The sequence below is a fragment of the Mustela nivalis genome, assembly GCF_964662115.1.
Source record: "Mustela nivalis genome assembly, chromosome: 7".
NCBI lineage: Eukaryota > Metazoa > Chordata > Mammalia > Carnivora > Mustelidae > Mustela > Mustela nivalis.
Window position 1 is genome coordinate 19,220,509 of NC_139026.1, and position 11,610 is coordinate 19,232,118.

Below are 11,610 nucleotides of genomic sequence, written 5' to 3' on the forward strand. Positions count from 1 at the left end.
CAGGGGCATGGAATATTTTCCATTTCTTTGTGTCTTCCTCAATTTCTTTCATGAGTACTTTATAGTTTTCTGAGTATAGATTCTTAGCCTCTTTGGTTAGGTTTATTCCTAGGTATCTTATAGTTTTGGGTGCAATTGTAAATGGGATTGACTCCTTAATTTCTCTTTCTTCTGTCTTGTTGTTGGTGTAGAGAAATGCAACTGATTTCTGTGCATTGATTTTATATCCTGACACTTTACTGAATTCCTATACAAGTTCTAGCAGTTTTGGAGTGGAGTCTTTTGGGTTTTCCACGTATAGTATCATATCATCTGCGAAGAGTGATAGTTTGACTTCTTCTTTGCCGATTTGGATGCCTTTAATTTCTTTTTGTTGTCTGATTGCTGAGGCTAGGACTTCTAGTACTATGTTGAATAGCAGTAGTTATAATGGACATCCTTACCGTGTTCCTGACCTTAGCGGAAAAGCTCTCAGTTTTTCTCCATTGTGACTCTTGATTTCAATTCAGGTCATGATCTCAGGATTGTGAGATCAAGCCCTGTTTTGGGCCACATTCTGAACATGGAGCCTGCTTAGGGTTTTCTCTTTCCCTCTATCCCTCCTCCCTCCCTAAAAACAAAAGAAGACAAACAGAAACAACAACAACAACAATACTGCTCCAAAAAAAAGCCCATTAATTTTCTAAAAATCACACTCCTCTTAACTTCTCCTTCTAAACCTAAAGTCCGCTGGAGAACAATATGGCTGTCTGAGATGGGATCTAGAAGGACAACACCTGCTCTTAAATCCTGGGAATGCCAGGAGGAATTTGGACCAGAATCTCAATACTAGAAACCAAGAAAATTTGGATCTGTGAGATCCAAAGTTAATTAGAAAGAAAAATGTATGCCTCAGAATACCAGAAAAAATTAATTTATTCATTTAATAAGTCTTGAGTGCCTGCTATGTATTAGGCACTGATCTAAGGGTTGAAGATACAGCAGTAAAAAAATTCAAAACCTTATGGGGGTCATATTCTAGTGTGGGGAGACAAAAAATAAACATGTAAATCTATAGAATATTAGATGGCAATAAATACTATGGAGAGAGAGTAGGTAGAGAGTGTGTGGCAGAAACTCTTATTGTTTCACAGAATTTGTTCTTTTTCATTTTTAGAAAAAGAACCCCAATCTTGCGTTTTAGCTGGTAATGTGGCCATACATTTCCTTCAGTCCATTTTGCTCCTGGATATACTATGACCAAGGTCAGTCCAATGGATTATGAAGGGAGGTGTTTCATGTAACTTGCAGGTCATGTGCTGAAGGATAAAGGCACTTTATCCTTTATCCTTTATCCCACTGGCTGGTAAATGGCATTGACTAAACCATCCTTGGAAGCCAAGTGTGGAAGGTGGCAGAGCCTCCAGGTTTAGATTGTTCAACTCTTTATTGTTGCATGAGAAGGAAATAAACATATATTTAATATGAGCCACTTCATTTTTGGATCTCTTGGTTATTACAGCTTAGCTGGTACCTAATTCAAAGAGCACCAGAGAAAAGTGGGGAGAGTTTACTGTGTTATATATGGTGGTTAGGGAAGCAGAAACCTGAAGGAAGGGAGTGGGGGAGGGAGCCATGGGGCTATATGGTGATGATAATTTTAGGCAGAAGGACAGCAAGTACAAATGCCCTGCGGCAGGATTAAGCTCTGGTCTGGTCCTGGACTGGCCAGGAGCCCAGCTTGTCTGGTATACTGTGAGTAAGGAGGAGAGGAAGTCAGGGTTGGTGTTGGGGAGCAGATTGCATAGGGCCTATATGCTATAGTAGGAAACTGCTAAAACACCATGTGAGAAAGACCTGAGAGTCTCAAGGCAAGGAGAATGGAAGAGAGTCCATGGAAGAGGACATTGCCTGATGCCTTGTAGGTTAAAAGAAAAGAAGACTGCCATCCTCTATTGGAGCTTTTATAAGTTGATCTGTGCTTATATACATGTGGTCATTGTGGTGTCAACATATACTCTTAAATGTATTCTCTTAATCAAATATTATATTTATGGTAAAATGCCATCTGGAAAGATGTATTTTCCAGAGATTCAGTGGTGATTTAGCTGAAATGATAGGTAATACTTTACCTGGAAGTGATCAGAACCCTCTGTCCAAAGAGCCATGCTGTCACAGTACTGCAGACTTTCCTCATTTTATAGACTGGAGCAACCCAGAGAAATGCAATGATTCACCCAAGATGACACAGTGAGTTAAGCACAGTGCTCGGAACTGGAATCCAGATGTCCTGACCCCTAATTTAATAGCTTCCATTACAATTAGTTTAACTTCATGCTAGGTATCAATGTGGTGGTGGGTATTTTAGATCACAAAATAATCCTGATGACTTTTGACTTTGGTTTGGTTGGGGAATCCATTATTTTATTTCAGCAGCAGATTTTCTTTCCTAATGATTCCTTACTCAGAGCAGTGTGGAATGGAAAACTTACCTGCTAGTGCACAAATCAGATCATCTGGATGGCAGTGATGAATATTAATAAAGGACTTGAGTTTTCAAAGCAGTCAGAACCCATAATCTCTGATCCTGTGGTAGGCCTGCGAGGTAAGCAGAGTAGATCTAATTTCTATCCTACTGTAAATGAAGAAATAATTTCAGAAACAGTAAGTGACTCAGCCAAGGTGACACATCTTTGATTTATTGTGCCATACTTTCTTACCCCAGGTTCAAAAGACTTGTTGCCACATGCATCCTCCAGATGATTAATAGCTGACACTTTATAGCTCTTATTACCACATACCAGATACTGTTCCAAGGGCTTTGCACATAATGATTCATTTTCTCTTCCTACAAGGTAATCCTGTAATCTCCATATACTGATGGGAAAACAGGCCCAGAAAAACTACGGAATTTCCCCCTAGATCACATAGTGTCATAAAGCAGGCAGAGATGGGACCCAAATATAACAGACTGTATTCAGAGTCTGTCCTCTTAGCCACTGCACTATGCTACCTCTCCATTTAGGACTTCGAACCAATTTTATGATTCAGGTGGCTTATGGGCACACTTCAAGAGCCTTTGAGATCAAGTTCAGATACCTGATAGCTGCTATGGCTGTCACAAACACTTCCTTTGGTGTGTTGGCCACTTGATCTTATTATCTGCTTACATGATAGATGTGATCAAAATCTGATTTTTAGACAATTTGTCTGAGTGGGGTGGAGGAAACATTGTGCATGTAAATAGCTACTTTGACATTAATGTTGAGAAATTTTTATGGGTAGGAGTGAACCACTTTCTGTTATGCAGAAGAATCAATGTTAAGAAGTCATCACTTCACTCTCATTTTATTTCATTAGTAATACTGAAGAGTAAAGAAGTCATATGCTGTTTTCATCTACTGTCCATTCTTTTGGTAGCACTACTTCAGTTTTCCTTTAGGGAATCCCCCTTTTGTTTATTCTTTTTTTTTTTTTTTTAAGATTTTTTACTTATTTCACATAGAGAGAGAGATCCCAAGTAGACAAAGAGGCAGGCAGAAAGAGAGGGGGAAGCAGGCTCCCCACTGAACAGAAAGCCCGATGTGGGGCTCGATCCCAGGACCCTGGGGTCATGACCTGAGCTGAAAGCAGAGGTTTTAACCCACTGAGCCATCCAGGCACCCCCCTTTTGTTTATGCTTAGTCTGTGTGGTTTCAAGACCAATACGTCCCCTTTCTTCTGGGTTGGATGCACGATTCAAGCCTAGACCCAGGATACATACCTCCTTCAAAAACAGGAGTAGGTATGTGATCCTAGTTGGTCCAGTGAAAATTGTCCCTGGGACTTTTACTTGAATTATGGGGAAACAGAAATCCTCTTTTTACTTAATGATGAATACAACAGAGTATAAATTGAAAACTGTGGGTGGCCATCTTACCCAATGAGGGATAAGCATGCATGAGCATGAAACTAAGACAGACAAAGGTAGAACGAAGAGATGGAGGGAATCAAGTGCCCAGTGATAAATCTGGTGTATCTAGAGCTAGCTGTGTCTACCCTAGGACTTTTTAATAACATAATCCAATAAATTTCCTTGTGTGCTTAAGCAAGTCTGGGTCAGATTTCTGTCACTTGCAACCTAGATTAATTTTCCTGATGAATTATTCTGATTTACACGGGCGTTGTTCATTTGCTATATTTTCTGCTTTGTCTGAAAGTTAGCCATCTCAGTTGTCTATTGGCACAAGAAACCTTCAGGAGCAACCCAGAACATACAATGTTGTATTCTGCTGAGCAAAGCAAGTGACAAAAGCAGCCCATATTCAAGGGGTAGGGAATTCGTTTCCATCTCTTAATGAGAAGAGCTACAAATTTCCATTGCAAACAGCATTAGCTACAGGGAAGAGTGAAGAATTAGAGCTGTTTTTGTAATCAGTCTACCACACTCATCTTTGTTTCCTTCATACAGCGTGGTGGTAAGGAGATAACATAAGCAAATGGACACTGCAACTTACCCAGATGCTCACCAAGGGAAACAGATTCCTTCAGTGTATCAAGGAGGGTATGATGCTACCCTATCCTTATTTCACTCACTTAACATGAGTGATTTTTCTTTAACTTGGAAATACAGAAGCCCTGTTCTGAAGGGCCATCTGGCCCACCTCTACATTTTTCAGAAGAAACCTGAGCCCAAATTAGGGCCATCATTCCATTCTCTGTTTCTGTCATCACATTACCTTCCCAACTAAAGGCACACAGAGGCAAGCCTGGACCTTTACACTAGGACTTCCAGCCGGCTCTCCATCATCTAGTGCTGTTCTCTTCCCACACCAAGGCAGTACAGAGTGAAGACTACATATTCAAACTCTGGAGTCAGCCAGCCTGGTTCTAATTCTTTCTTTATCACTTATGAGCTACAAGACCTTAGAGCAATTATTTACTTCCTCTGGGCATGATGATAGTAGTGGGTACCTCATACGGCTGTTGTGGAGATTAAATGAAAGATGTAAATAAAGCACATGGTAAATATTCAAATAATTTTACCTATCATTGTTTCTTAAAATACAACTTTTCTATTTGACTTATTCCTGCCTACTTTATGTCTGGCTTTAGGAGTTTAGGGGAACTGAAAATATCATAACTCCCAATATTTGGATGTCAGACAGTAAAAAAACTTTTTAAAAAATTATGCAGGAGTACAAGTCCATGTTTCTTATGAGAAGAGATGCTTATAGCCTAGTTCACATGTTTCTTTCCTAATAAATATTTACTGAGGGTGTCCTCAGACTCAGGCACTGCATGTTTGCTATTAGTGCAGCCTATTACCACAAACATGTTCCAGTATATGTTCTGGAGTCCAGAAGTCTAAAATGGGTCAGCCAGGGGTGCCTGTCTGGCTTAGTCAATTAAGTGTCCAACTATTGATTCTGACTCAGGTCTTGAGATCATCAAGCCCTGTATCAGGCTCTGCACTGAGCGTCGAGCCTGCTTGAGATTCTCTCCCTCCCTTTCCCTCTGCACTTCCCCTGCCCACCTCCCCACTTGCCCACATACTCTCTTTCTAAAAATAAATAATAAAATAATATATAATAAATAATTTAAAAAAATAGAGCAGTTAAAAAAATTAAATAGTCAACCAGGCTGTGTTGGAGGCTCTAGGGAGACAGTCTACTTCTTTTTTTCCCCCCAGCTTTTTGAGGCTGCCAGCATTCCTTGGCTCATGGTCTGTATCAACCCAGCACATCCCCTTTTCTTCCTCTGTTTCCATGGGCTCATTGCCTTCTCTGACCTTCCTGCTTCCTCTTATGTGGAGGAGGACAACCTCTTCCTGTGGCTTGTGCATGGTGGCCTAGAGTAGTCAGACTTCTTACATTGCAGCTCAGGGCTTCTAGAATGATTCTTTGGTAAGCAAGACAGGAATCTTCAATGCCTTTTATGCACTAATCTTAGATAGCTTCATTTCCATCATATTCTGCCGGTTGAAGCAGTCTTTTATTTTTTTTTTTTAAGATTTTATTTATTTATTTGACAGAGGTGTGGAGAGAGAGAGAGAGAGAGAGAGCACATGTGCACACACACATGAGCAGGGGCAGAGGAAGAGGAAGAAGCAGACTCTGTTGAGCAAGGAGCCTCATGTGGGACTTGATTCCAGGACCCTGAGATCATGACCTGGGCTGAACTGACTGAGCCATCCAGGTGCTGAGCAAGGAGCAAGGAGCCTGATGTGGGACTTGATCTCAGGACCCTGGGATCATGACCTGGGCTCAGCTGACTGAGCCACCCAGGAGTCCCTGGTTGGATCAGTCTTAAGCCTACTCTATTTCTAAGGGAATGGACATAACATCACATGTCTTGAGGGAAAAAGTTTCAAAGAATTTATAGTTAGATTTTAAAAACACCCAAATGGACTTCCCGAATGTGATATATATTTTTTTGTCACTACATTTCCCTGCCATTTCACCTGCCTTGGGACTGTGGAGGTATCTGAAGTTGTCAGTCATTTCCTGAAAGCTTTTGAGTTGGGTGGCAACTCGGCTTTTCTTGGGTGGCTGTTCTCTGGCTTTGAGGCAACAAAGCTGAAATCTAATGGGGATATCCCTGAATTTAGCTTTGGAAGACTTTCTGCCAGCTCCAGCACGTATTTCCTGTATTAAGTACTCTTCTACTTGAAATACATACTTAGAGTGTTAATCTGTTTTCTTTACAGCATGACTGATATAAGCTCCGAAGTCTGCTTTCTTTTTTTAAATATAGATTCAATTAGCTAACATATACATGAGTACAATATAGTACTCATGTATATGCAGAGTTAAGTAATTAATCAGTTGCATATAATACCCAGCGCTTATCACATCACATGCCCTCCTTAATGCCCATCACCTGCCCATCCTCCTCTCTTCCAGCAACTCTCAGTTTGTTTTTTAGAGTTAAGAGTCTTTTGTGGTTTTTGTCCCTCTTTGATGACTTCCCATTCAGATTTCTCTCCCTTCCCCTATGATCCTCTGCACTGTTTCTTATATTCCACCTGTGAGTGAAACTATATGATAATTGTCTTTCTCTGATTGACTTATTTCACTTACCGTTTCCATCCATGTTGATGTAAATGGTAAGTATTCATCCTTTCTGATAGCTGAGTAATATTCCATTGTATATATATACCATATCTTCTTTATCCATTCATCTGTTGATGGACGTATCAGCTCTTTCCACAGTTTGGCTATTGTGGACCTTGCTGCTATGAACACTGGGGTGCAGGTGCTCCTGCATAACACTACATTTATATTCTTGAGGTAAATACCTAGTAGTGAAATTGCTGCGTCATAGGGTAGCTCTATTTTAACTTCTTGAGGAACCTCCTTACTGTTTTCCAGAGTGGCTGCATCAGCTTGCATTCCCACCAGTAGTGTAGGAGGGTTCCCCTTTCTTTTCATCCTTGCCAACATCTGTCGTTTCCTGTGTTGTTAATTTTAGCCATTCTGACTGGTGTGAGGTGGTATCTCTTTGTGGTTTTGATTTGTATTTCTCTGATGCCGAGTGATGTTGAGCACTTTTTCATATGTCTGTTGGCCATTTGTATGTCTTCTTTATAAAAATGTCTGTTTATGTCTTCTGACCATTTCTTGAATGGATTATTTGTTTCTTGGGTGTTGACTTTGATAAGTTCTTTATAGATCTTATATACTAGCCCTTTATCTGATATGTCATTTGCAAATACCTTTTCACATTCTGTCAGTTGTCTTTGGTTTTGTCGACCGTTTCCTTTGCTGTGCAGAGCTTTTTATCTTGATGAAGTCCCAGTGGTGTGTTTTTGCTTGTATTTCCCTTGCTTTTGGAGACATGTCTATCAAGAAGTTGCTGTGGCTGAGGTTGAAGAGGTTGCTGCCTGTGTTTTCCTCTAGGGTTTTGATGGATTCTTGTCTCACATTTAGGTCTTTCATTTATTTTGAGTTTATCTTTGTGATGGTGTAAGAAAATGGTCTCTTTTCATTCTTCTGCATGTAGCTGTCCAATTATCCCAACACCATTTGTTGAGTAGACTGTCCTTTTTCCATTGGATGTCTTTCCTCTTTGTCGAAGCTTAGCTGACTGTAGAGTTGAGGGTCCATTTCTGGGTTCTCTGTTCTATTGATATATGTGTGTATGTGTTAGTGCTAGTACCATACTGTCTTGATGATTCCAGCTTTGTTATAGAGATTGAAGTCAGGCATTGTGATGCCCCTAGCCTTGGTTTTCCTTTTCAACATTCCTCTGGCTACTTGACATCTTTTCTGGTTCCATACAAATTTTAGGATTATTTGTTCTAGCTCTGTGAAAAAAGTTGATGGTATTTTGATAGGGATTGCATTGAATGTGTACATTGCACTGGGTAGCATAGCCATTTTTACAGTATTTATTATTCTAATCTAAGAGCATGAACTGTTTTTCCATCTCTTTGTATTCCTCAATTTCTTTCATAAGTGTTCTATCGTTTTAAGAGTAGAGACCCTTTATTGCTTTGGTTAGATTTATTAGTATGTATCTTATGGTGTTTGGCACAATTGTAAATGGGATTGATTCCTTAATTTCTCTGTCTTCAGTCTCATTGTTAGTGTGTAGAAATGTACTTGCTTTCTGTGCATTGATTTTGCATCCTGCCACATTGCTGAATTCCTGTATGAGTTCTAGAAATTTTGGGGTAGAGTCTTTTGGGTTTTCCACATAGAAGATCATGTCATCTGTGAAGAGTTGGAGTTTGATGACTTCTTTGCCAGTTTGAATGCCTTTGATTTCTTTTTGTTGTCTGATTGCTGAGGCTAGGACTTCTAGTACTGTGTTGAACAATAGTGGTGAGAGTGGGCGTCGCTGTCATGTTCCTGAGCTTAGGGAAAAAGCTTTCATTTCTTCCCCATTGAGAATGATACTCACTGTGAGCTTTTCTTAGATGGCTTTTATGATTTTGAGGTATGTTCCCTCTATTCCTACACTGTAGAGAGTTTTAATCAAGAAAGGATACAATATTTTGTAAAGTGTTTTTTTCTTCATCAACTGAGAAGATCATAAGGTTCTTGTCCTTTCTTTTATAAATGTATGTATCACATTGTTTGATTTGCAAGTGTTGAACTACCCTTGCGGCCTAGGAATAAATTCCACTTGGTCATAGTGAATAATCCTTTTAATGTACTGTTGGATCCTATTGGCTAGTATCTTGGTGAGAATTTTGGCATCCATGTTTATCAGGGATATTGGTCTGTAATTCTCCTTTTTGGTGGGGTCTTTGTCTGGTTTTAGGATCAAGGTAATTTGGGCCTCATATAACAAGTTTGGAAGTTTTTCTTCCCTTTCTGTTTTTTGAAGCAGCTTCAGAAGAATAGGTATTAGTTCTTCTTTAAATGTTCGGTAGACTTCCCCTGGGAAGACATCCAGCCCTGGACTCTTGTTTATTGGGGATTTTTGATTACTGGCTCAATTTCCTTGGTGGTTGTGGGTCTGTTCAGGTGTTCTTTTTCTTCCTGTTTCAGTTTTAGTATTTATAAGTTTCCAGGAATGTATCCATTTCTTCCAAATTCCCTAATTTGTTGGCTAATAGTCCTCATAATATGTTCTTTTTTTTTTTTTTTAAAGATCTTATTTATTTATTTGACAGGGAGAGTGAGAGAGAGGGAGAGATAGGGGAAGAAAGAGAGTGCACACAAGTAGGGGGAGTGGCAGGCAGAAGGAGAGGGAGAAGTAGGGAGCCAGATATGGAGCTCAATCCTAAAACATGGCATAATGACCTGAGCCAAAGGCAGATGCTTAAACGACTGAGCCACCCAGGTGCCCTGCTCATAATATGTTCTTAAAATTGTTTGTATTTCCTTGGTGTTGGTATGATCTCTCCTCTTTCATTCATGATTTTGTTAATTTGAGTCCTTTCTCGTTCCTTTTTGATAAGTCTGGCTAGGGGGTTATCGATCTTATTAGTTCTTTTGAAGCTTCTAGTTTCATTGATCTGTTCTACTATTCTTTTGGTTTCTATCTCATTAATTTCCTCTCTAATCTTTATTATTTCTCTTCACTTGCTTGGCTTGAGCTTTATTTGCTGTTCTTTATCCAGCTTCTTTCTTTAGGTGTAAGGTAGCTTCTGTATTCGAGGCTTTTCTAATTTTTTTTAAAAAGATTTTATTTATTAGAGAGAGAGAGATCACAAGTAGGCAGAGCAGCAGGCAGAGAGGGGGGGGAAGCAGGTTCCCTGCTGAGCAGAGAGCCAGATGTGGGGCTCCATCCCAGGACACTGGGATCATGACCTGAGCCAAAGGCAGACGCTTAACCCACTGAGCCACTCAGGCATCCCGTGGCTTTTCTAATTTTTTGAGAAAGGCTTGTATTGCTATGTACTTCGCTCTTAGGACTGTCTTTGCTGTACCCCCAAAGGTTTTGAACAGTTGTGTTTTCATTTTCATTTTCCGTTTGTTTCCATGAATTTTTAAAATTCTTCTTTAATTTCTTGGTTGATCCATTCACTCTGTAGTAGGATCCTCATTAACTTCCAAGTGTTTCAGTCCCTTCCAGATTTCCTTTTGTGATTGAGTCCAAGTTTGAAAGCATAGTGGTATGAAAATATCAGGGAATAAGCCCTTCTTTTGGTGCTGGGTAAGACCTGATTTGTGACCCAGTATGTGATCAAGTCTGGAGAATGTTTCATGTGCACTTGAGAAGAATGTGTATTCTATTGCTTTAGGATGGACTGTTCTATCTGGTTCAGTGTGTCATTCAAAGCCCTTGCTTACTTGTTTATCTTCTGCTTAGATGATCCTTCCGTAGCTGTGAGTGGGGTGTTGAAGTCACTACTATTATTGTATGATTATCAATGTGTTTCTGTAATTTGTTATTAATTGGTTTATACAATTGGCTGCTTCCAAGTTAGGAGCATAAGTGTTTATAATTGTTAGATCTTCTTGTTGGATAGGCCCTTTAAGTATAGAATGTCCCTCATCATCCCTTACTACAGTCTCTGGTTTAAAATCTAATTTGTCTGATGAGAGAATTGCTACCCCAGCTTTCTTTTGATGTCCACTAGTGTGATAAATGATTCTCCACCAACTTTCAATCTGGAGGTGTCTTTAGGTCTAAAATGAGTCTGTTGTAGACAGCATATGGATGGATCTTGCTTTTTTATCCAATCTGATACCCTGTCTTTTGATCGGAGCATTTAGCCCATTTACATTTAGAGTAACTATTGAAAGATATGAATTTAGTGCCATTGTGTTACCTGTAAAGTCCCTGTTTCTGTATATTTTCTCTGTTTCTTTCTGGTCTGCATTACTTTTGGGCTCTCTCTTCACATAAAGGATCCCCTTAATATTTCTTATAGGGCTGGTCTAATGGCCACATATTCTTTTAGTTTCTGTTTGTCCTGGCAACTCTTTATCTCTCCTTCCATTCTGAATGACAGCCTTAGTGGATAAAGAATTCTTGGCTGCATGATTTTCTCATTTAGTACCCTGAGTATATCATGCCAGCCCTTTCTGGCCTGCCAGGTCTCTGTGGATAGGTCTGCTTCCAGTTTAATGTTTATACCATTGTAGGTTAAGGAGCTCTTGCCTCAAGCTACTCTCAGGACTTTTTTTTCTCTCTGAAATTTGCAAGCTTCACTATTATATTTTGGGGTGTTGATCATTTTTATTGATTTTG